Source organism: Onthophagus taurus, chromosome 10, assembly GCF_036711975.1.
Source record: "Onthophagus taurus isolate NC chromosome 10, IU_Otau_3.0, whole genome shotgun sequence".
In the NCBI taxonomy this organism is placed as follows: Eukaryota; Metazoa; Arthropoda; class Insecta; order Coleoptera; family Scarabaeidae; genus Onthophagus; species Onthophagus taurus.
In genome coordinates this window covers 6,828,226-6,851,471 of record NC_091975.1, presented here as the reverse complement: position 1 = coordinate 6,851,471, position 23,246 = coordinate 6,828,226, and the positions used below count along the sequence as shown (strand labels likewise).

Genomic DNA, 23,246 nt, shown 5'->3' with positions numbered 1-23,246 from the left:
CAGGTTTCACATTTCCTTCTTTGTTTTGATTATAAAACCACATGTGATAACTTGTGTTTATATTAATAAAATTTAGGGCATGAGTTGCTCTAAATAGATTTCGCTAGACTTTGGTATGGTACGTATTAAAAATAGATCAACATTTTTAAAATTAATTATTATTACTATTTTTTATATAACTTCATATTTGACAATGAAATTAAATCATCAAATTTTGTAGAAGAGGTAGCTCACAATACCTGTTCAGCATGAATAAACAAGATTTTCAAATAGAATATTCTGAAATAACTCATTATACAAATTATAACCACGAAACAAAATGGAAAGACGTGAAATGATGTTAAACTTCTCTTTCCCTCTCCCCAGCAAGACCCTTCAGCATAGTTCTCGGCTGACAGCAATCTGCGTCACTGTCTTTTCCATGATGCAGATTGCGGCCAACCGAGGGAAAACTATGCCGCAGCTCAAGAGTCGATTAAGCGTTGATGTTCAATACTTAACTGATAAAAACAAGCCTCTGACTGATATTCTGGAGCTTTAATTCTTGCACCAATTGGATTTTGTAGGTAACTATGTAATTGTGTAAAAGTTCAGATTGTCCTGAACAGACTGATTTTCACTATCCATATTTTGCTCTGTTGTGCATGACATGAATCTTTTCAGCTGTATCTAGTCTTATCTAGCAATTTGCAAACACTCTCTTAGCCTGATATTGGCAGTATTTCTTCTTCCACAAGCAGTAAGTTGCTTCCTATCAGTGGAATCTAGTTTTCTGTCGAAATCTTTTGTCGGCTGTATCTGGTCTTGAAGATTAGAAATCGTGCTCTAAAATCGTAATAAATTTACTTATTCTTGCTCCCAAGATGGGTTTTAAAGAGTAATCCACAACTATTGGGCAGACACATGATTTTGTTAACTTATTTGTTTGTTAACAAATAAGTCATATCTCTCTTTGTGTACAATTTAGATTTAGATGACAAAAACGAGCAGTTATTCAACAAACACTTTTAACTGTAATTTTTCTATTTTATCACCGTTATGCTCACGCATTTTACGTTAACACATCCGGTTCGTTTTGAACACAAACGTTATTTTGCAGACTATTGTTATCTGGGTTATATAATTGGGTTTTGCGTCGCACAAAAAAATTGTTGTGTTCTATGCGGTGCTATTCACCGTTTCGGTGAATAATAGGCTTTTTTGCAAAAATATTCTATTCCCCAGTTTTAAAACTAGAATTCAATTTGTTTTTTTTTTTAATTAAAAAGAAAAATGATCGATTTTTTTAGTATAATTAATAACCTATACGAAGTTAGCCCCCAATTAGATAGGATTTTACATGTATAGTATTTTGATTATAACAAGAGAACCAGTCAACCGATTTTGATAAACAATATCTCATTTAAAGCTTAATCTTTGGCCAATACGAAAGTGGAACTACCCGATTCGAAATGTCTTTCGAATTCCGCTTAAACGCCAAAATAATGCGAAGGTACACGAAAATAACACAAAAATGACCTTTTTTAAGCGGTGATAACTCGTAAACGATGTACCCGATGATCAAGATCTATACGTTATTCGATTCGTCATAGTTTCTTCTATCAAAATCACAAAATGCCCGATTTCAATTCTTTGCCGTTAACCTTCTACAGCCCTCGGAATGACACCGTGTTCGGCTCGTTGTTTATGCACTTGTGAACACCCGAAAGTCTAGCCTTTATATAAAAAAATTAATTCAAACTAAATCGACTATAATTAGAGAACAGTTTGACGGATTTTAACGTTTTATATCTCAATCGAAAGTTTGTGTCTGGCTGAATGCGGTTGTCGAAATGCCCGATTCTAAATATTTAAGGATTTTGATTAAAGCACGAAAGAGAATTAATCAAACACATCAATCATCTCAAACGATAATCATAAGTACATACAGTGTGTCCCCGGATAGGTGAAACGACTCTTATAAAATGTAAATTTCTTTCGATATTAATTGTCATCTTTTGGGGTTCAGCCCTGCTTAGTTAAAGACTAATTTTAAACATATTTTCAAGTTTTAAAAGTTTAAGTGAGTGTTGACACTGAAGCGAATACTTCTTGTGTATCAGGTAAAATACCTTTTCTGTTTACAGTACGGTAAAATGTTACTAAGAAATTTTATTCAGAATAAAAAGTTATGGCTATATGCAAATTTTCGGAATCATCGGCCTACTTTATAAGATTAGGTACTTTATTAAGATTTTTTGTTTTGAGATTCAGATTGTTCGGGAGAAATATACAAACCGTTCTTAAAATGTTTACAAAAAATTAATTGTATGTTCGCTCACAAAAGAAAACAGTTAATCATAATTAACAGTTAATCAGTTTCATCATAATTTTCTTTAGAGTGAATACATCCTCTGTAAGAAATCTTTTGATTAAAGCCAACAAGTACTTCTTTTAATTCTAGTATTTGAAAATTTTCCACTAAATAAAGCAATAGCCATATTTATCGGTTTTTCGCCGGTTTCATAAAATTGAATCACGTAAACTTTTTCCTCTAATGTTAACATTGTACTTAAAAAACACTTTAAGTTTACTAATTTACAGTTTGGCAGATTAACATTGACAGGAAAGCAATTTTGTTTTTCCATGGCAGTCTTGTTAGAAATAAAATTGTTTGATATGGATTTTTATGAAAGTAGGCCGATCTATCCGAAAATTTGCATATGGCCATAGTTTTTCATTCTGAACAAAACTTCTTAGTAACACTTTCACGTACTGTAAACAGAAAAGGTACTTTACCTGCCACAAAAAAAGTTTTTCTTTCACTGTCAAGACTCACTCTTTTTTTTTAAATTGAAAATATGTTCAAAATTAGTCTTTCATCAAACAGGGCTAAACCCCAAAAAATTACAATTAATATCGAAAAAATTGTACCTTTTATAAGAGTCGTTTCACCTATGCGGGGACACACTGTATATAGAAAAGAAGACCATTTGATTTTTGAGTTTCAAATCATTTCAAGGATAGATATTGTGACAACCAGCAACTTGGACAATCCACGCAACAACTTGGTTGAGGGACAATGTAAAGATTATTTCTATAAACAATCCTTTTTAAATAAGTAAATATATCATGAAAACATATGCAAAAGATTAAATTGAAATACCACATAATTTGGTAGCAAAAAATTCCCAAAAAAATCATTTTATTTGATACAAAAAAAAGAGACTCCGCCATTAAAAAGTTTGAATTAGATTATACTAGTATTATTTGGAGTGGTTTACACACAATTTCAAATTATTTCATGTTTTGACAATGTTGATAATTAAAGCTTTATAATTTTTCAAGCACAAAATACAAAAATTTATTGAATGGTACCGTTTTTCAAGCACAAGTCCAACGAGTAACGTTTTTATCTGGCAACATTACATCGTTCAAATCGGGAATTATCCCGATATGTTTTGGTAAATTAATAAAATTGAAAACGACTCACCGAATGGATGTTGCTTCCCTTGGATTTTACTTCGAAGCTCAACTGTAAAGAAAAGATAAATTAATTTATTGTGACAAAAAAAATGAATTAATACGATACCTTTTAACATCCATAAAATAGCAATCCGATGATCTCAACTATATCACATCACTAATATCACCTAACACTTAGCATAAACACAACACGTATTTATCACTTAATTCACGTAATAAGTTTTATTTTTCTAAACTACTTTATCACCCTTAAATGCCCGCACATCAACTAAAACGCGTTCTTAGCGAATCAACTTCCAAACATCCCCTCCTTAATTTATTGTGTGAAGAAGGAAAACTGGAGGTGAATCAACAAAAAATGTAAAGACGACGGGGCGAAGCGGTTTTAAATCGATTTTTGGTTTTAAAACTCAACCTTTCAATAAAAAAATTACTCGTTTTCTCGAAACATTTCAAATAAAACTTACATTTTATTAAAATAAAACGCATTATGAAATTTTAATGTTCAACATTTCCTGCAAAAGAATCAGCTGCCCAAAAAATAATTAAAAGAAAGCACCCAAGACGTTGGATTATTTATAAAAATCGTATCTCAAGAACGAATTGAGATATCATAATGAAATAAAGAACATTTTAAAGGAAATTTAATGCGCTATATACAGGGTGATTCACATAAGAACCGACACAGAGCAGGGACATGTAGAGGACAATAAATTAAGATGATTTAAAGTAACTTACCTCTATACTAAGTTGTACACCTGAGGAGTTATGGGCCTTCAAAGTTAGCTCTTAAATTTTTAAAAAGTTCAATATCTTCGTAATAAATTAAGCTAGAAGAACCAAGTTTGGTATACGTTATGAGTGTACCAAGGGTATTAATTGGTAGCAAATTGAACTCAATTGAGGCATTTCAAAAGGTTGATTAAGGGTGATGGTACCATAAATGTTGATAGATTTTTTTAACCTTTTGGCGGATTTAATAAATTACTACTTCATTTCATGTGGAATTTAATTCTAAAACTTTTCTTACTCTTATTATTTTTTAAAAAACTTTGTCGTTTTCATAAAAAATTTAAATAACTAAAAACACTTATTTCGTAATTTTACTTAAAATAAGCCAAAATTCTGTAGTCGGCTATGAAATTGTACGTCAAACTTGACAAAAAGGTTATAAAATTATTTGACAACAAGGTTTTATAACCTATTTGTCAAGTTTGACGTACAATTTCACAGCCGACTACTGAATTTTCGATGATTTTAAGTAGCATTAACGAAATACGTGTCTTTAGTTATTTGAGTTTTCTATGAAAACGACAATGTTTTTTAAAAAATAATAAGAGTAAAAAAAGTTTTAGAATTATAAATTCCACATGAAATGAGGCAATAATGTGTTAAATCCACCAAAAGGTTAAAAAAATCTGTCAAAATTTAGGAGACCATCACCCTTAATCAACCCTTTGAAATGCCATAATTGGTCTCAATTTGCTACCAATTAATACCTTCAGTACACTCATAACGTATACCAAATTTGGTTTTTCTAGCTTAATGTATTATGAAGATATTCAATGATTTCAAAATTTAAGACCCAACTTTGAAGGCCTATAACTCCTCATGGGTACAACTTAGTATAGAGATAAATTGCGTTAAATCATCTTAATTTATTGTCCTCTACATGTCCCTGCTCTGTGTCGGTTCTTATGTGAATCACCCTGTATATTTCTGTTCTGATAGTTTTCTAAGTTTTATTTGAACAACGTTACAATAATTATAAAACTAATAGTGTAGTTTTAATTTTTTAATATCTTGATCTCTACAATTTTTTTCAAAAAAACAAGTAAGTTTACATCATTTTTGATCTGGTTCATTTTGGTTGTGTTTCTCCCTATTTTATATATTTTATTTTATTTTATTTACAGTTCTGGATAGCTCCCCCTATTTTAAAAAATAATTGTTTTTTCTATTTGCTGTTTGAAACCGATGATATTATCGAGATCCAAAACTAGATACTATTAAATTTCTGACGGTAATTATTTTAATATGTTTTTTGTATAATTTACTAATGAATGTTTTTTCAATGCAGTCGTGCCTGATGACGAGATATTTTCTCGAAACATATGTTGCACCAATATATCATTTAATAAATAATTTTTCATCGTACTTAATCTGAAGTTTATTATTATTAATATATTTTCACGATGAACCTGGATTACGCGTTGGCTTCAATGTAAAGATTATTTTCTATAAACAATTCTTTTTAAATAAGTAAATATATCATGAAAACATATGGAAAAGATTAAATTGAATACCACATAATTTGGCAGCCAAAAATTCCGAAAGAAATCATTTTATTTGATACAAAAAAAGAGATTCCCCCCTTAAAAAGCTTGAATTAGATTATAGTAGTATTATTTGGAGTGCTTTACACTCAATTTCAAATTATTTCATGTTTTGACTATGTTAATAATTAAATCTTTATTATTTTTCAAGCACAAATCCAATGAGTAGCGTTCAAACGGTTTTTATTTAGCAACATTACACCGTTCAAATCGCGAATTATCCCGATATGTTTTGGTCAATTGATAAAATTGAAAACGACTCACCGAATGGATGTTGTTTCCCTTGGATTTTACTTCGAAGCTCAGCTGGAAAGAAAAGATAAATTAATTTATTGTGACAAAAAAAGTGAATCAATACGATACCTTTTAACATCCATAAAGTAGCAATCCGATGATCTCAACCATATCACACCACTAATATCACTTAACACTTAGCACAAATATAACACTTAAGGTGGGTTCTTAACGTGTTTTTGTTTTAGTCATAGTCATAAGCGTTTGCTTTAGCTGTAGCTATAAGAAAAGGGATTGTTTCATGCAATATTTAAGCACAACACATTGAAGGAGAATTTTGACATATAAACAGTCGTGCCACAACTCGTACCAAATTAAAAAAAAAAGAAATCGGGAGTGAAACTGTTTTGTTTATTATAAACAAAAAGAAAATTGTTGTCGCTGCTAGAGAAATTAATATTAAGAAATAAAATGACAGCGTTTTGGCAGAGATCAATCAATAAAATTAGAAAATTAGAGGGAAATTATGCCATTCTGATTAGAAACATGTTGGAGAAAGAGGAGGACGATTTGGGATTTTTTAAATATGTCGTTCGAAGAGTTTAATGAATTGTTCAGACTGGTTGAACCTTTTTTAACAAAAACACCAAATAAAAATGCAATTTCACCCACTCAAAGATTAATAATAACCCTACAATAAAATATAAAACCGAACTGACTTAACCACAATTTATAAAATAAAACAAAACACTGCTATATTATAACGACGCAAAAGAGAAAAGTGCGCATGCGTCACGTCACCAATTGTTTTAGTTTTAAGAAGTTAAAAGTTGGGCAACTCTTGGGACTAGGACAAAAACCATTTTAGTCGTAAGGTTTTGCATGACCAGTACTACTATAACACAATACCTTAACTTTTCACTCTTACAACTATGCCAACAACTACGACTAAAACACGTTAGAGTTAGTAATAAGTTTTATTTTTCTAAACTACTTTATCACCCTTAAATGGCCGCACATCAACTAAAACGCGTTATTAGCGAATCAACGTCTAAACATCCCCTCCTTAATTTATTGTGTAAAGAAGGAATACTGGAGGTGAATAAACAAAAAATGTAAAGACGACGGGGCGAAGCGGTTTTAAATCCTGTTTTGATGTTAAAACTCAACCTTCCAATAAAAAAATTACTCGTTTTCTCGAAACATTTCAAATAAAACTTACATTTTATTAAAATAAAACGCACTAATCGAATTTCAATGTTTAACACTTCCTGCAAAAGAAAGTCTAGCCCCCAATACAAAAAAATTAATTTAAACTAAATCGAGTATAATTAGAGAACGGTTTGACGGATTTTAATGTTTTATAATATATCTCAATTAAATGTTTGTATCTGGCTGAATGTGGTTGTCGAAATGCCCGATTCTAAGTATTAAATGTTATACAGGGTGTATCTGAATGACTGCAACAAACTTCAAGGGGTGATTCTTTAGTGAATTTTTAAGGGTACTTTGATATATAAATCATGGTCGACTTCGGCTCCCCTAAGGAGCTACAAAAATGGCGGAAAATTTTGGTTTAATTTTTTTTTTCTCAAAAACCATAAACGCTAGGAAAATGAAATTAGGGGAATATGTTTAACTCACAATAGGGCACGTTTTGACCCTATTTGTACTTTCATCCTACCCTTCTAAACTACTAAACGTAACCACCCCCTTTACATTTTTGCTAAAATTTGTTGTATGCAGATGATAAATACATTAGAAAAATTTTACATAGCTAGATGAAAGTATCCTAAAACTTTTTTGTCTCTCTAAAATTTTCCCAAAAACGACTAATTTTTGAGAAAAAAAATAATAAAGCAAACACTGCTCGTTAAACAACGGGGTTGTCGATCAAAAGTTGGAATGAATTTTTAATGATATATAATATATATAAATATAATATATAAATCTTAGTGGGCTATCCAATCTTTATCAGAAATATTTTTGACGTTTAAATGTCAATGTTTTTCTTACTATTATTATTGTTTTTCAAATTAATTTTTGAATAAAGTTCTATCGCATTTACGCTTAAAATTTTAAATAAAATAATAATAATAGTAAGAAAACCACTGACATTTAAATGTTAAAAATATTTCTGAGAAAGATTGCAAAGCCTACTAAGGTCTTTTCATTAAAAATTCATTCCAACTTTCGATTAACAACCCTACAGCTTAACAGTTAGTGTTTGCTTAATTATTTTTTTTCTCAGAAATTATTAAATTTTCGAAGAACTTCAGTGAGATAAAAAAGTTTTAGAATAGTTTTACCTATCTAACTGAAATTTTTCCAATGTATTTATCATCTTCATAAAAAATATCTATTCATAAATTGAACGGGGGTGGTTACGTTTAGTAGTTTAGAAGGGTAGGTTGAAAGTACAAATAGCATCAAAACGTGCCCTATTATGAGTTAAACATATTCCCTAAATTTCATTTACCTAGCGTTTATGGTTTTCGAGAAAAAAAAATTAAACCAAAATTTTCCGCCATTTTTGGAGGGGTGTAGCTCCTTAGGGGAGCCGAAGTCGCCCATGGTTCATATATCAAAGTACCCTTAAAATTTACTAAAGAATCACCCCTTGAAATTTGTTGCAGTCATTCAGATACACCCTGTATAAGTTTTTATCTGGCAAAATTACACCGTTCAAATCGCGAATTTTCCCGATATGTTTTGGTCAATTAGAAGTTTATTATTATTAATATATTTTCACGATGAACCTGGATTACGCGTTGGGTTCAATGTAAAGATTATTTTCTATAAACAATTCTTTTTAAATAAGTAAATATATCATGAAAACATATGGAAAAGATTAAATTGAATACCACATAATTTGGCAGCCAAAAATTCCGAAAGAAATCATTTTATTTGATACAAAAAAAGAGACTCCCATCTTAAAAAGCTTGAATTAGATTATACTAGTATTATTTGGAGTGCTTTACACTCAATTTCAAATTATTTCATGTTTTGACTATGTTAATAATTAAAGCTTTATTATTTTTCAAGCACAAATCCAATGAGTAGCGTTCAAACGGTTTTTATTTAGCAACATTACACCGTTCAAATCGCGAATTATCCCGATGTTTTGGTAAATTAATAAAATTAAAAACGACTTACCGAATGGATGTTGTTTCCCTTGGATTTTACTTCGAAGCTCAGCTGGAAAGAAAAGATAAATTAATTTATTGTAACAAAAAAAGTGAATCAATACGATACCTTTTAACATCCATAAAGTAGCAATCCGATGATCTCAACCATATCACACCACTAATATCACTTAACACTTAGCACAAATGTAACACTTAAGGTGGGTTCTTAACGTGTTTTTGTTTTAGTCATAGTCATAAGCGTTTGCTTTAGCTGTAGCTATAAGAAAAGGGATTATTTCATGCAATATTTAAGCACAACACATTAAAGGAGAATTTTGACATATAAACAGTCGTGCCACAACTCGTACCAAATTAAAAAAAAAAGAAATCGGGAGTGAAACTGTTTTGTTTATTATAAACAAAAAGAAAATTGTTGTCGCTGCTAGAGAAATTAAGATTAAGAAATAAAATGACGGCGTTTTGGCAGAGATCGATCAATCAATAAAATTAGAAAATTAGAGGGAAATTATGCCATTCTGATTAGAAACATGTTGGAGAAAGAGGAGGACGATTTGTGATTTTTTAAATATGTCGTTCGAAGAGTTTAATGAATTGTTAAGACTAGTTGAACCTTTTTTAGCAAAAACACCAAATAAAAATGCAATTTCACCCACTCAAAGGTTGATAATAACCCCACAATAAAATATAAAACCTAACTGACTTAACCACAATTTATAAAATAAAACAAAACACTGCTATATTATAACGACGCAAAAGAGAAAAGTGCGCATGCGTCACGCCACCAATTGTTTTAGTTTTAAGAAGTTAAAAGTTGTGCAACTCTTGGGACTAGGACGAAAACCGTTTTAATTGTAAGGTTTTGCATGACCAGTACTACTATAACACAATACCTTAACTTTTCACTCTTACAACTATGCCAACAACTACGACTAAAACGCGTTAGAGTTAGTAATAAATTTTATTTTTCTAAACTACTTTATCACCCTTAAATGGCCGCACATCAACTAAAACGCGTTATTAGCGAATCAACGTCTAAACATCCCCTCCTTAATTTATTGTGTAAAGAAGGAATACTGGAGGTGAATAAACAAAAAATGTAAAGACGACGGGGCGAAGCGGTTTTAAATCCTGTTTTGATGTTAAAACTCAACCTTCCAATAAAAAAATTACTCGTTTTCTCGAAACAATATGCCCCAATATAAAAAAAATTTATTTAAATTAAATCGACTATAATTAGAGAACAGTTTGACGGATTTTAATGTTTTATATCTCAATTAAAAGTTTGTGTCTGGCTGAATGCGGTTGTCGAAATGCCCGATTTTAAATATTAAATATTATATAAATATTCTAAATATAATATGAGTTTTTATCTGGCAGAATTACACCGTTCAAATCTCGAACTTTCCCGATATGTTTTGGTCAATTAATAAAATTGAAAACGACTTACCGAATGGATGTTGTTTCCCTTGGATTTTACTTCGAAGCTCAGCTGTAAAGAAAAGATAAATTAATTTATTGTAACAAAAAAATGAATTAATACGATACCTTTTAACATCCATAAAATAGCAATCCGATGATCTCAACCATATCACATCACTAATATCACCTAACACTTAGCACAAATATAACACTTATTTATCACTTAATTCAAGTAACAAGTTTTATTTTTCTAAACTACTTTATCACCCTTAAATGCCCGCACATCAACTAAAATGCGTTCTTAGCGAATCAACTTCCAAACATCCCCTCCTTAATTTATTGTTGGAAAAAGGAATAGTGGAGGTGAATAAACAAAAAATGTAAAGACGACGGGGCGAAGCGGTTTTAAATCGATTTTTGGTTTTAAAACTCAACCTTTCAATAAAAAAATTACTCGTTTTCTCGAAACATTTCAAATAAAACTTACATTGTATTAAAATAAAACGCACTAATCGACTAAATTAGAGAACAAGATCACAAAAATTTTTGTGATCTTGTTTTTTTTCTTTATTGGGTTCTAGACTTTCTTTTGCAGGAAGTGTTAAACATTGAAATTCGATTAGTGCATTTTATTTTAATACAATGTAAGTTTTATTTGAAATGTTTCGAGAAAACGAGTAATTTTTTTATTGAAAGGTTGAGTTTTAAAACCAAAAATCGATTTAAAACCGCTTCGCCCCGTCGTCTTTACATTTTTTGTGATTCACCTCCAGTTTTCCTTCTTTACACAATAAATTAAGGAGGGGATGTTTGGAAGTTGATTCGCTAATAACGTGTTTTAGTTGATGTGCGGGCATTTAAGGGTGATAAAGTAGTTTAGAAAAATAAAACTTGTTACTTGAATTAAGTGATAAATGCGTGCTATATTTATGCTAAGTGTTGGGTGATATTAGTGATGTGATATAGTTGAGATCATCGGATTGCTATTTTATGGATGTTAAAAGGTATCGTATTAATTCATTTTTTTTTGTCACAATAAATTAATTTATCTTTTCTTTCCAGCTGAGCTTCGAAGTAAAATCCAAGGGAAACAACATCCATTTGGTAAGTCGTTTTCAATTTTATTAATTGACCAAAACATATCGGGAAAATTCGCGATTTGAACGGTGTAATTTTGCCAGATAAAAAGTTATATAATATTTAATATTTAGAATCGGGCATTTCGACAACCGCATTCAGCCAGACATAAACTTTCGATTGAGATATAAAACATTAAAATCCGTCAAACCGTTCTCTAATTATAGTCGATTTAGTTTAAATAAATTTTTTTTTATATTGGGGCATATTGTTTCGAGAAAACGAGTAATTTTTTTATTGGAAGGTTGAGTTTTAACATCAAAACAGGATTTAAAACCGCTTCGCCCCGTCGTCTTTACATTTTTTGTTTATTCACCTCCAGTATTCCTTCTTCACACAATAAATGAAGGAGGGGATGTTTAGACGTTGATTCGCTAATAACGCGTTTTAGTTGATGTGCGGCCATTTAAGGGTGATAAAGTAGTTTAGAAAAATAAAACTTATTATTAACTCTAACGTGTTTTAGTCGTAGTTGTTGGCATAGTTGTAAGAGTGAAAAGTTAAGGTATTGTGTTATAGTAGTACTGGTCATGCAAAACCTTACAATTAAAACGGTTTTTGTCCTAGTCCCAAGAGTTGCCCAACTTTTAACTTCTTAAAACTAAAACACTTGGTGACGTGACGCATGCGCACTTTTCTCTTTTGCGTCGTAATAATATAGCAGTGTTTTGTTTTATTTTATAAATTGTGGTTAAGTCAGTTAGGTTTTATATTTTATTGTAGGGTTATTATCAATCTTTGAGTGGGTGAAATTGCATTTTTATTTGGTGTTTTTGCTAAAAAAGGTTCAACCAGTCTTAACAATTCATTAAACTCTTCGAACGACATATTTAAAAAATCACAAATCGTCCTCCTCTTTCTCCAACATGTTTCTAATCAGAATGGCACAAATTTCCCTCTAATTTTCTAATTTTATTGATTGATCTCTGCCAAAACGCCGTCATTTTATTTCTTAATATTAATTTCTCTAGCAGCGACAACAATTTTCTTTTTGTTTATAATAAACAAAACAGTTTCACTCCCGATTTCTTTTTTTTTTTAATTTGGAACGAGTTGTGGCACGACTGTTTATATGTCAAAATTCTCCTTTAATGTGTTGTGCTTAAATATTGCATGAAATAATCCCTTTTCTTATAGCTACAGCTAAAGCAAACGCTTATGACTATGACTAAAACAAAAACACATTAAGAACCCACCTTAAGTGTTATATTTGTGCTAAGTGTTAGGTGATATTAGTGACGTGATATGGTTGAGATCATCGGATTGCTATTTTATGGATGTTAAAAGGTATCGTATTGATTCACTTTTTTTGTAACAATAAATTAATTTATCTTTTCTTTCCAGCTGAGCTTCGAAGTAAAATCCAAGGGAAACAACATCCATTCGGTGAGTCGTTTTCAATTTTATTAATTTACCAAAACATATCGGGAAAATTCGCGATTTGAACGGTGTAATGTTGCCAGAAAAAACCGTTTGAACGCTACTCATTGGACTTGTGCTTGAAAAACGGTACCATCCAATAAATTTTTACATTTTGTGCTTGAAAAATTATAAAGCTTTAATTATCAACATTGTCAAAACATGAAATAATTTGAAATTGAGTATAAACCATTCCAAATAATACTAGTATAATCTAATTCAAACTTTTTAATGGCGGAGTCTCTTTTTTTGTATCAAATAAAATGATTTCTTTGGGAATTTTTTGCTACCAAATTATGTGGTATTTCAATTTAATCTTTTGCATATGTTTTCATGATATATTTACTTATTTAAAAAGAATTGTTTATAGAAAATAATCTTTACATTGTCCCTCAACCAGGTTGTTGCGTGGATTGTCTAAGTTGCTGGTTGTCACAATATCTATCCTTGAAATGATTTGAAACTCAAAAATCAAATGATGTTCATTTCTATATATGTACTTGTGATTATCGTTTGAGATGATTGATGTGTTTGATTAATTCGCTTTCGTGTTTTAATCAAAATCCTTAAATATTTAGAGTCGGGCATTTCGACAACCGCATTCAGTCAGACACAAACTTTCGATTGAGATATAAAACGTTAAAATCCGAGGGCTATACAAAGTTAACGGGAGCGAATTGAAATCATCGGGTACATCGTTTACGAGTTATCACCACTTAAAAAAGATCATTTTTGTGTTATTTTCATGTACCTTCGCATTATTTTGGCATTTTAGCGGAATTCGAAAGACATTTCGAATTGGGTAGTTCCACTTTCGTATTGGCCAAAGATTAAGCTTTCGAATGAGATATTGTTCATCAAAACCGGTTGACTGGTTCTCTTGTTATAATCAAAATACTATACATGTAAAATCCTATCTAATTGGGGTCCCTATCTAATAGGTTATTAATTATACTAAAAAAATCGATCATTTTTCTTTTTAATTAAACAAGAAAACAAATTGAATTCTAGTTTTAAAACTGGGAAATAGAATATTTTTGCAAAAAAAGCCTTTTATTCACCGAAACGGTGAATAATAGGCGCATAGAACACAACAATTTTTGTATGCGACGCAAAACCCAATTATATAACCCAGATAACAATAGTCTGCAAAATAACGTTTGTGTTCAAAATGAACCGGATGTGTTAACGTAAAATGCGTGAGCATAACGGTGATAAAATAGAAAAATTACAGTTAAAAGTGTTTGTTGAATAACTGTTCGGTTTAATCATCTAAATGTAAATTGTACACAAAGAGAGATGACTTATTTGTTAACAAACAAATAAGTTAACAAGTTCATGTGTTTGCCCAATAGTTGTGGATTACTCTTTAAAAACCATCTTGGGAGTAAGAGTAAGTAAATTTATTATGATTTTAGAGCACGATTTCTAATCTTCAAGACCATATACAGCTGACAAAAGATTTCGACAGAAAACTAGATTCCACTGCTTGTGGAAGAAGAAATTCTGCCAATATCAGGCTAAGACAGTGTTTGCAAATTGCTAGGTAAGACTAGATACAGCTGAAAAGATTCATGTCATGCACAACAGAGCAAAATATGGATAGTGAAAATCAGTCTGTTTAGGACAATCTGAACTTTTACACAATTACATAGTTACCTACAAAATCTAATTGGTGCAAGAATTAAAGCCCCAGAATATCAGTCAGAGGCTTGTTTTTTTCAATTAAGTATTGAATATCAACGCTTAATCGACTCTTGAGCTGCTGTATAGTTTTCCCTCGGTTGGCCGCAATCTGCGTCATGGAAGAGACAGTGACTCAGATTGCTGTCAGCCAAGAACTATGCTCAAGGGTCTTGCTGGGGAGAGGGAAAGAAAAGTTTAACATGATTTCACGTCTTTCCATTTTGTTTCGTGGTTATAATTTGTATAATGAGTTATTTCAGAGTATCATTGAACTATTCTATTTGAAAATCTTGTGAGCTACCTCTTCTACAAAATTTGATGATTTAGTTTCATTGTCAAATGTGAAGTTATATAAAAAATAGTAATAATAATTATTATGAAATTATTATACTACGCAGCCGCTATTAATTGACGGTAAACAATTATCTCATGTTTATGTTTTTGTAAATTAAAGAAATTTTTACTCATGTTTTGTAGCAACAACCTGATGACGGAAACTTCCGAAACCGGTAGTTGAGAACAAATAAATTTCATTCTTCGGAATTGTAAAATTTTTTTATATTTAACATTACTGACCGAAGTCAACAATGGAGTCCTTTATCAAACAATTTAACTAATTGGGGGCTAACTTCGCATAGGTTAATTAATACGTTTTATAAAATGATCCATAATTTCAATTGAATGGAAAACGAGGAACTAACCATGACCATGGAGGTTTATTTCCACTTGGTTACACGGTAATAGAATACTAATTAATCGAAACAAGTCCACATTAGTATCGTACGACGGCCTTCACAGTTTGTTGACCCAGAAAAGATGTCAAATCGTCTTCTTTTAACGATTTTAACTTTGTAATAAATTTAATTAATACATTTTGAATTAATAAGTCGAAATGATCGAATCCATGTGTAAATTTAGATTTAAAACGCGGAAACGTTACAAACAAAGTTATAAATAGACGAGAGCAACGAGTTTCCCTCTCTTACTGTGTTTGTACACGTCAAAGAAACCTTTTCCTCTTGTGGTATTGTGATTTCTTCTTAGAATGATTGAATCGATCTTATTAGGTCCGATTTGTTTTCGTAACATGGCGTAAAATAAACGTCGATACATTCCTGAGGAAGAGATGAAGACGAACGAAAACATAATCAAAACCAAAAGAAGTAGCTTAGCCACTGACAGTTTCGAAACGAGCTTCTTTAACGAGAAATCGACCAGACGAATTGGAATTTATTTCTTAGAAATCGTTTCTAAAGGTCTTTTAAATTTCTTAACACATATTGGTCCGGCGTTATGTGTTTGTTGTACGAATGAAACGTTACTCCATTTATGTGTTTTTAAAACGTTAAATAAAGAAGCGGCGCGATTAACGGAACAATGGATACGTAGGTGCATGGTTTTAACAATTACGAGGTTTAAACAAAAGACTCGGTTTAAAACGTTTTGGTTCAACCGACGAGAAAGGAAACCAAATCGAATTATTAACGATCTGTTTCTCGTTCGATTATAATCGATGACGTGTATCGGCCTTTGATCTTCGATATTTTATTTTCTTTGTGAGATAAATAAAAATTTTTCGTTTTAATTTAACATCCTAGGTTAAACTGATAACTTATTTTGATATTTAGATATTTTGATGTAGGTAAAGTCGTCGGTGGTGATCAAACCATCACATTCTGCCCACGACCAAAACTTTTCTTATGCTTGCTTCTGCACGTTTCCTTTCTCTTTCTATCATATAGATGCCCAAGAAGAAGTCTCCCTTTGGATTTATATACGGTGAGAAGAGGTACGGACATGCACACACACAACTCTCACAAACACACACACGAATACATAGAAGATACAGAGACGAAGGTATTCACAGCGGCCGCAACATCCGGGGATATAATTTATTTGACTGGTGGGACGCGGCTACAAGACATCGTCGAGCTCACGAGACGACGGGCGCCGTATAAATAAATTCAAGAGAGAAACAGAGAGAGAGGGCCGTGCGCTCTCGGGGGTTTATTGTTATACTTTTTTGTAATTTATGGTGATATACCGAAGGGGGCGAACCGGTTGGTTCTTGTGTACACCGGTTCAGATTTCTTAAATTTCCTTATTGGAAACCGTGCCGCGCCGCACCGCGAGATTAAACAAAGGACCCAATTCCCGACTCCTATTTATCTTCATTACCGGTGGGGAAAATCCCCCATCGCGATCGCGCATTCGGATCAATTAATTAAAAGGATTACAATGATGGTGGACAGCAAGGATCAGGATTTATACCGGAACGACTTTGGCCTTCATTAAAGAACGACTTTTGCCACTTAAACATTCCACGAACAAACCATCTCCCGATTTTTAAAATCATTATTTCAAAATCACAAAGAATCAGATATTGAGGGATATAAATAAGAATGTTTGAAGACAAGGAAAGTATTCGAGATCATTTTCTGAAAGATTAATCTGCAGCCAGAATGTTTCCAATGCACGAAAGAAAGTGCAACGTTTTCAGCCACTTCCTGGGTGATTGCAACCTTATGAGCTTGCAGAGTTGTGAGCCCCAAAGAAAAAGTTACAAGATGATAAATCGGGTGACTTTGGAAATCAGGCGAAATGTGAGGGTTCGTCTTGTTGAAACTAGACATGTCTCTGATTTAACTTAGGTTTGAGGAAAGTCTCGATCAAGGTTGTAATGCGAAGTAACCTTTAAATGCAGCAACACCACACTAAATAGTCACACAATTCCTGTTCTCAGTTCTTTGTTGCTCAGTAGCGGAAATTTTGTTTATTTATAATGCTTGAAAAGTGGAAGTGGAGTTCTCACACATAGCTCTTCGAGTTTCAATATCTCTCTTACTTAATTCGTGGATAACCATCATTTGGTATACTCCTATCAGATGTTCTGACTGCTGAACGATTTGAAGATTGCTGGATGGTCTTACACACGATTTTCAAAATGCAACAGAGCAATATTGTTAAGAATAAAATTTACCATTAGCAACTAGTAAAATAATGAAATTCATCAAATTTTCATATTTTTATAATTTTCTCGATATCTACGCATCTGAGAACAAAAGTGCAAGAGAGCAATATTGATAAGAATAAAATTTGCTACAATTTTTGTTCTAAAAGTTTCTTTGTAACATTCTCTGTTTCCGGAATGTTACCATTAGCAACTAGTAAAATAACGAAATTCATCAAATTTTTATATTTTCATATTTTTCTCGATATTGACGCATCTGACAGCAAAAGTGCAAGAGAGCAATATTGTTAAGAATAAAATTTGCTACAACTTTTGTTCTAAAAGTTTTTTTGTAAACATTCTCTATTTCCTGGATGTTACCATTAACAACTAGTAAAATAACGAAATTCATCAAATTTTTATATTTTCATAATTTTCTCGATATTGACGCATCTGAGAGCAAAAGTGCAAGAGAGCAATATTGTTTAGAATAAAATTTGCTACAACTTTTGTTCTAAAACTTCTTTTGTAACATTCTCTGTTTCCTGAATGTTACCATTAGCAACTAGTAAAATAACGAAATTCATCAAATTGTTATATTTTCATAATTTTCTCGATATTGACGCATCTGAGAGCAAAAGTGCAAGAGAGCAATATTGTTAAGAATAAAATTTGCTACAACTTTTGTTCTAAAACTTCTTTTGTAACATTCTCTGTTTCCTGGATGTTACCATTAACAACTAGTAAAATAACGAAATTCATCAAATTTTTATATTTTCATATTTTTCTCGATATTGACGCATCCGAAAGCAAAAGTGCAAGAGAGCAATACTGTTAAGAATAAAATTTGCTACAATTTTTGTTCTAAAACTTCTTTTGTAACATTCTCTGTTTCCTGAATGTTACCATTAGCAACTAGTAAAATAAGCAAATTCATCAAATTTTTATATTTTCATATTTTTCTCGATATTGACGCATCTGAGAGCAAAAATGTAAGAGAGCAATACTGTTAAGAATAAAATTTGCTACAACTTTTGTTCTAAAAGTTTTTTTGTAACATTCTCTGTTTCTTGGATGTTGCCATTAGCAACTAGTAAAATAACGAAATTCATCAAATTTTTATATTTTCATATTTTTCTCGATATCTATGCATCTGAGAACAAAAGTGCAAGAGAGCAATATTGTTAAGAATAAAATTTGCTACAACTTTTGTTCTAAAAGTTTTTTTGTAACATTCTCTGTTTCCTGGATGTTACCATTAGCAACTAGTAAAATAAGGAAATTCATCAAATTTTTATATTTTCATATTTTTCTCGATATTGACGCATCTGAGAGCAAAAGTGCAAGAGAGCAATATTGTTAAGAATAAAATTTGCTACAACTTTTGATCTAAAACTTCTTTTGTAACATTCTCTGTTTCTTGAATGTTACCATTAGCAACTAGTAAAATAACGAAATTCATCAAATTTTTATATTTTCATATTTTTCTCGATATTGACGCATCTGAGAGCAAAAGTGCAAGAGAGCAATACTGTTAAGAATAAAATTTGCTACAACTTTTGTTCTAAAACTTCTTTTGTAACATTCTCTGTTTCCTGAATGTTACCATTAGCAACTAGTAAAATAAGGATATTCATCAAATTTTTATATTTTCATATTTTTCTCGATATCTATGCATCTGAGAGCAAAAGTGCAAGAGAGCAATATTGATTTGAAGATTGCTGGATGGATGGTCTTACACTCGATTTTTCTCTAAAGTTTGGTACCCAAACTTGAATAGTTTAACAAAATCATACTGGCCATATCCGACCCGAATGCGAAATACTCAAATATGTATGTCTCAAATATGGTGGACTGCATTTGCTGAGTGCATATATTGATAGCTTTCTTTTTTTGTATGCTGATATAAGCTGTTAGAAGCAAATTGGAATATTCCTCTGTTGTGTTGTATCTATCTTAGTTATGATTATCATTATGGTATATGGCAAGTGTTGGTTGCGTTGGGTTGGTTTAAAATCGTTTGAAAAAGACAAGACTTCATATTCTTTGTGGGTGATCTTTCTTTTCCTCCACTGATACTGTATCAGTTCAACTTTACAGATAAACCAAAGTCCACATTCGCTTCTTACCTTTAATGTTTTAGGGTATTTCTTTCTCGGCTACTATTTCCTTGTTAGTTTTCTTATAAATTGTTTGTTGTTTTCTTTTATTATTAAATTCTTTAATGATTTTATTTTAATATTTTTGAGAAAGTTTTTCCGCTCTCAATACCCGCGTTAAATTGTGGTTCAAGAAACCACAACCCATTAACCAATCGTTTTGAGTTTGTAAATCGTCACGCGAACGTTTCCGATAATATCTAAGCTCGCGAGGTAATTCACCTCGGCACAGAGAGCTTCGTTGTTCGTATCAAGTATGCAACGAAGCAACTCGTTAATTGGTCTTAGGAACTTGGGGCCACGATAGCGATAAATCGGTATACCAAAATAAAACTTGAACTGCGTACTAAGAAAAGGTACTCAAGAAAGAGGAAAAGATAAGTCTTGTGTTGACTGCGTTAAATCCGAACAAGTCCTTTGGTTAAACTGTTGGAACAATGCGAGATTTGCATACAAAAGTCCAACGACGAATCCAAAGTAGGTTCCGAAATTCTTGAAGAGAAAAACGTCACGGCAAATAAAGAAGTAAAAAATAATAAAAAAAGTGAAGTTATTTTACGTTTTAAAGAGCACTTTTTTTCAAGCCAGACATCTGCACATCCATATGCATGGCGTCGGTATTGCATCCATTATGTAAATGAGTTGTGTTCTTCTTGGTGTTAATTCGACATAAATATTTATTGACATGGTTCGGATGTTCAAAACCAAAAATGGAAAAGAAGTTTAATATCACCCCGTTTATTTTTTTAATTCCAACTCGAATGAATAATTTCTAAAGAAAAAAAGGAATACGCAAAGTTTATTCATCTATGCTTTTAAGATTACAGGCAGTAAAAGTAAAACGTTACTTTTCGACGATGTCTTTTCATGGTAACGTGAATTCCAAACGAAAGATAGAAGATTTTTTTAAATAATGTTTCCTTTCTTGCTTCGTAGCTTTTAATAAAACGCGCTTTCTCAGTCGATATCGCGCCGCGGGCAGTAAAAAGCAAATTGCCGATAAAGTGAGGCCCCTTCGAATGGAAAATATGAACCTTCTTCTACACTGGCGTTCGTTAATTAATGTCGGGGAAGGTTTAATCGCGGTAACTTTAATAAATCGCCAACGAAGGACGATTAGATCTTTTTGGACAGGAGGGATAATTTACCATGAAAATCAGTTTTATTTTGATGTCTTTAAGTTCAATCAACTATTTCATGTAATACAGTAAATCTATAACATAATGGATAATAATTAAAACAAGAATTAGAACTAACGCTAGAACTAGAATCATTCGGGATTAGCAGTCTTGAAAGACTTTTAAAGTCTTTTAAGATCATCCTGGATGTTACCATTACCAACTAGTGAAATAACGAAATTCATCAAATTTTTATATTTTCATATTTTTCTCGATATTGACGCATCTGAGAGCAAAAGTGTAAGAGAGCAATATTGATAAGAATAAAATTTGCTACAATTTTTGTTCTAAAAGTTTCTTTGTAATATTCTCTCTTTCCTGGATATTACCATTAGCAACTAGTAAAATAACGAAATTCATAAAATTTTTATATTTTCATATTTTTCTCGATATCTATGCATCTGAGAACAAAAGTACAAGAGAGCAATATTGATAAGAATAAAATTTGCTACAATTTTTGTTCTAAAAGTTTTTTTGTAACATTCTCTGTTTCCTGGATGTTACCATTAGCAACTAGTAAAATAACGAAATTCATCAAATTTTTATATTTTCATAATTTTTTCGATATCTATGCATCTGAGAGCAAAAGTGCAAGAGAGCAATATTGTTAAGAATAAAATTTGCTACAACTTTTGTTCTAAAACTTTTTTTGTAACATTCTCTGTTTCCTGGATGTTACCATTAGCAACTAGTAAAATAACGAAATTCATCAAATTTTTATATTTTCATAATTTTTTCGATATCTATGCATTTGAGAGCAAAAATGCAACAGAGCAATATTGTTAAGAATAAAATTTGCTACAACTTTTGTTCTAAAAGTTTTTTTGTAAACATTCTCTATTTCCTGGATGTTACCATTAGTAACTAGTAAAATAACAAAATTCATCAAATTTTTATATTTTCATATTTTTCTCGATATTGACGCATCTGAGAGCAAAAGTTCAAGAGAGTAATATTGTTAAGAATAAAATTTGCTACACATTTTGTTGTAAAAGTTTTTTTGTAACATTCTCTGTTTCTTGGATGTTACCATTAACTACTTGTCAAACAACGAAATTCATCAAATTCTTATATTTTCATATTTTTGTCGATATTGACGTATCTGAGAGCAAAAGTGCAAGAGAGCAATATTGTTAAGAATAAAATTTGCTATAACTTTTGTTCTAAAAGTCTCTTTGTAACATTCTCTGTTTCCTGGATGTTACCATTAGCAACTAGTAAAATAACAAAATTCATAAAATTTTTATATTTTCATATTTTTCTCGATATCTATGCATCTGAGAACAAAAGTACAAGAGAGCAATATTGATAAGAATAAAATTTGCTACAATTTTTGTTCTAAAAGTTTTTTTGTAACATTCTCTGTTTCCTGGATGTTACCATTAGCAACTAGTAAAATAACGAAATTCATCAAATTTTTATATTTTCATAATTTTTTCGATATCTATGCATCTGAGAGCAAAAGTGCAAGAGAGCAATATTGTTAAGAATAAAATTTGCTACAACTTTTGTTCTAAAAGTTTTTTTGTAACATTCTCTGTTTCCTGGATGTTACCATTAGCAACTAGTAAAGTAACGAAATTCATCAAATTTTGTATTTTCATATTTTTCTCGATATCTATGCATCTGAGAACAAAAGTGCAAGAGAGCAATATTGTTATGAATAAAATTTGCTACAACTTTTGTTCTAAAAGTCCCTTTGTAACATTATCTGTTTCCTGGATGTTACCATACCAACTAGTAAAATAACGAAATTTATCATATTTTTATATTTTCACATTTTTCTCGATATTGACGCATCTGAGAGTAAAAGTGCAAGAGAGCAATATTGTTAAGAATAAAATTTGCCACAACTTTTGTTCTAAAAGTCTCTTTGTAACATTCTCTGTTTCCTGGATGTTACCATTAGCAACTAGTAAAATAACGAAATTCATCAAATTTTTATATTTTTCTCGATATCTATGCATCTGAGAGCAAAAGTTCAAGAGAGCAATATTGTTAAGAATAAAATTTGCTACAAATTTTGTTGTAAAAGTTTTTTTGTAACATTCTCTGTTTCCTAGATGTTACCACTGAGGACGCACTGCTAAACCCGAAACTTTCTAATTGTAGGT

The 23,246-nt window shown here is 31.2% G+C and overlaps 1 protein-coding gene across 1 annotated transcript in view; it reads left to right on the top strand.

Moving 5' to 3' along the window:
• Positions 1–23,246, top strand: part of LOC111420678 (alpha-Mannosidase class I a) — a 57,684-nt gene that overhangs the window by 877 nt on the left and 33,561 nt on the right. The window lies entirely within an intron of this gene.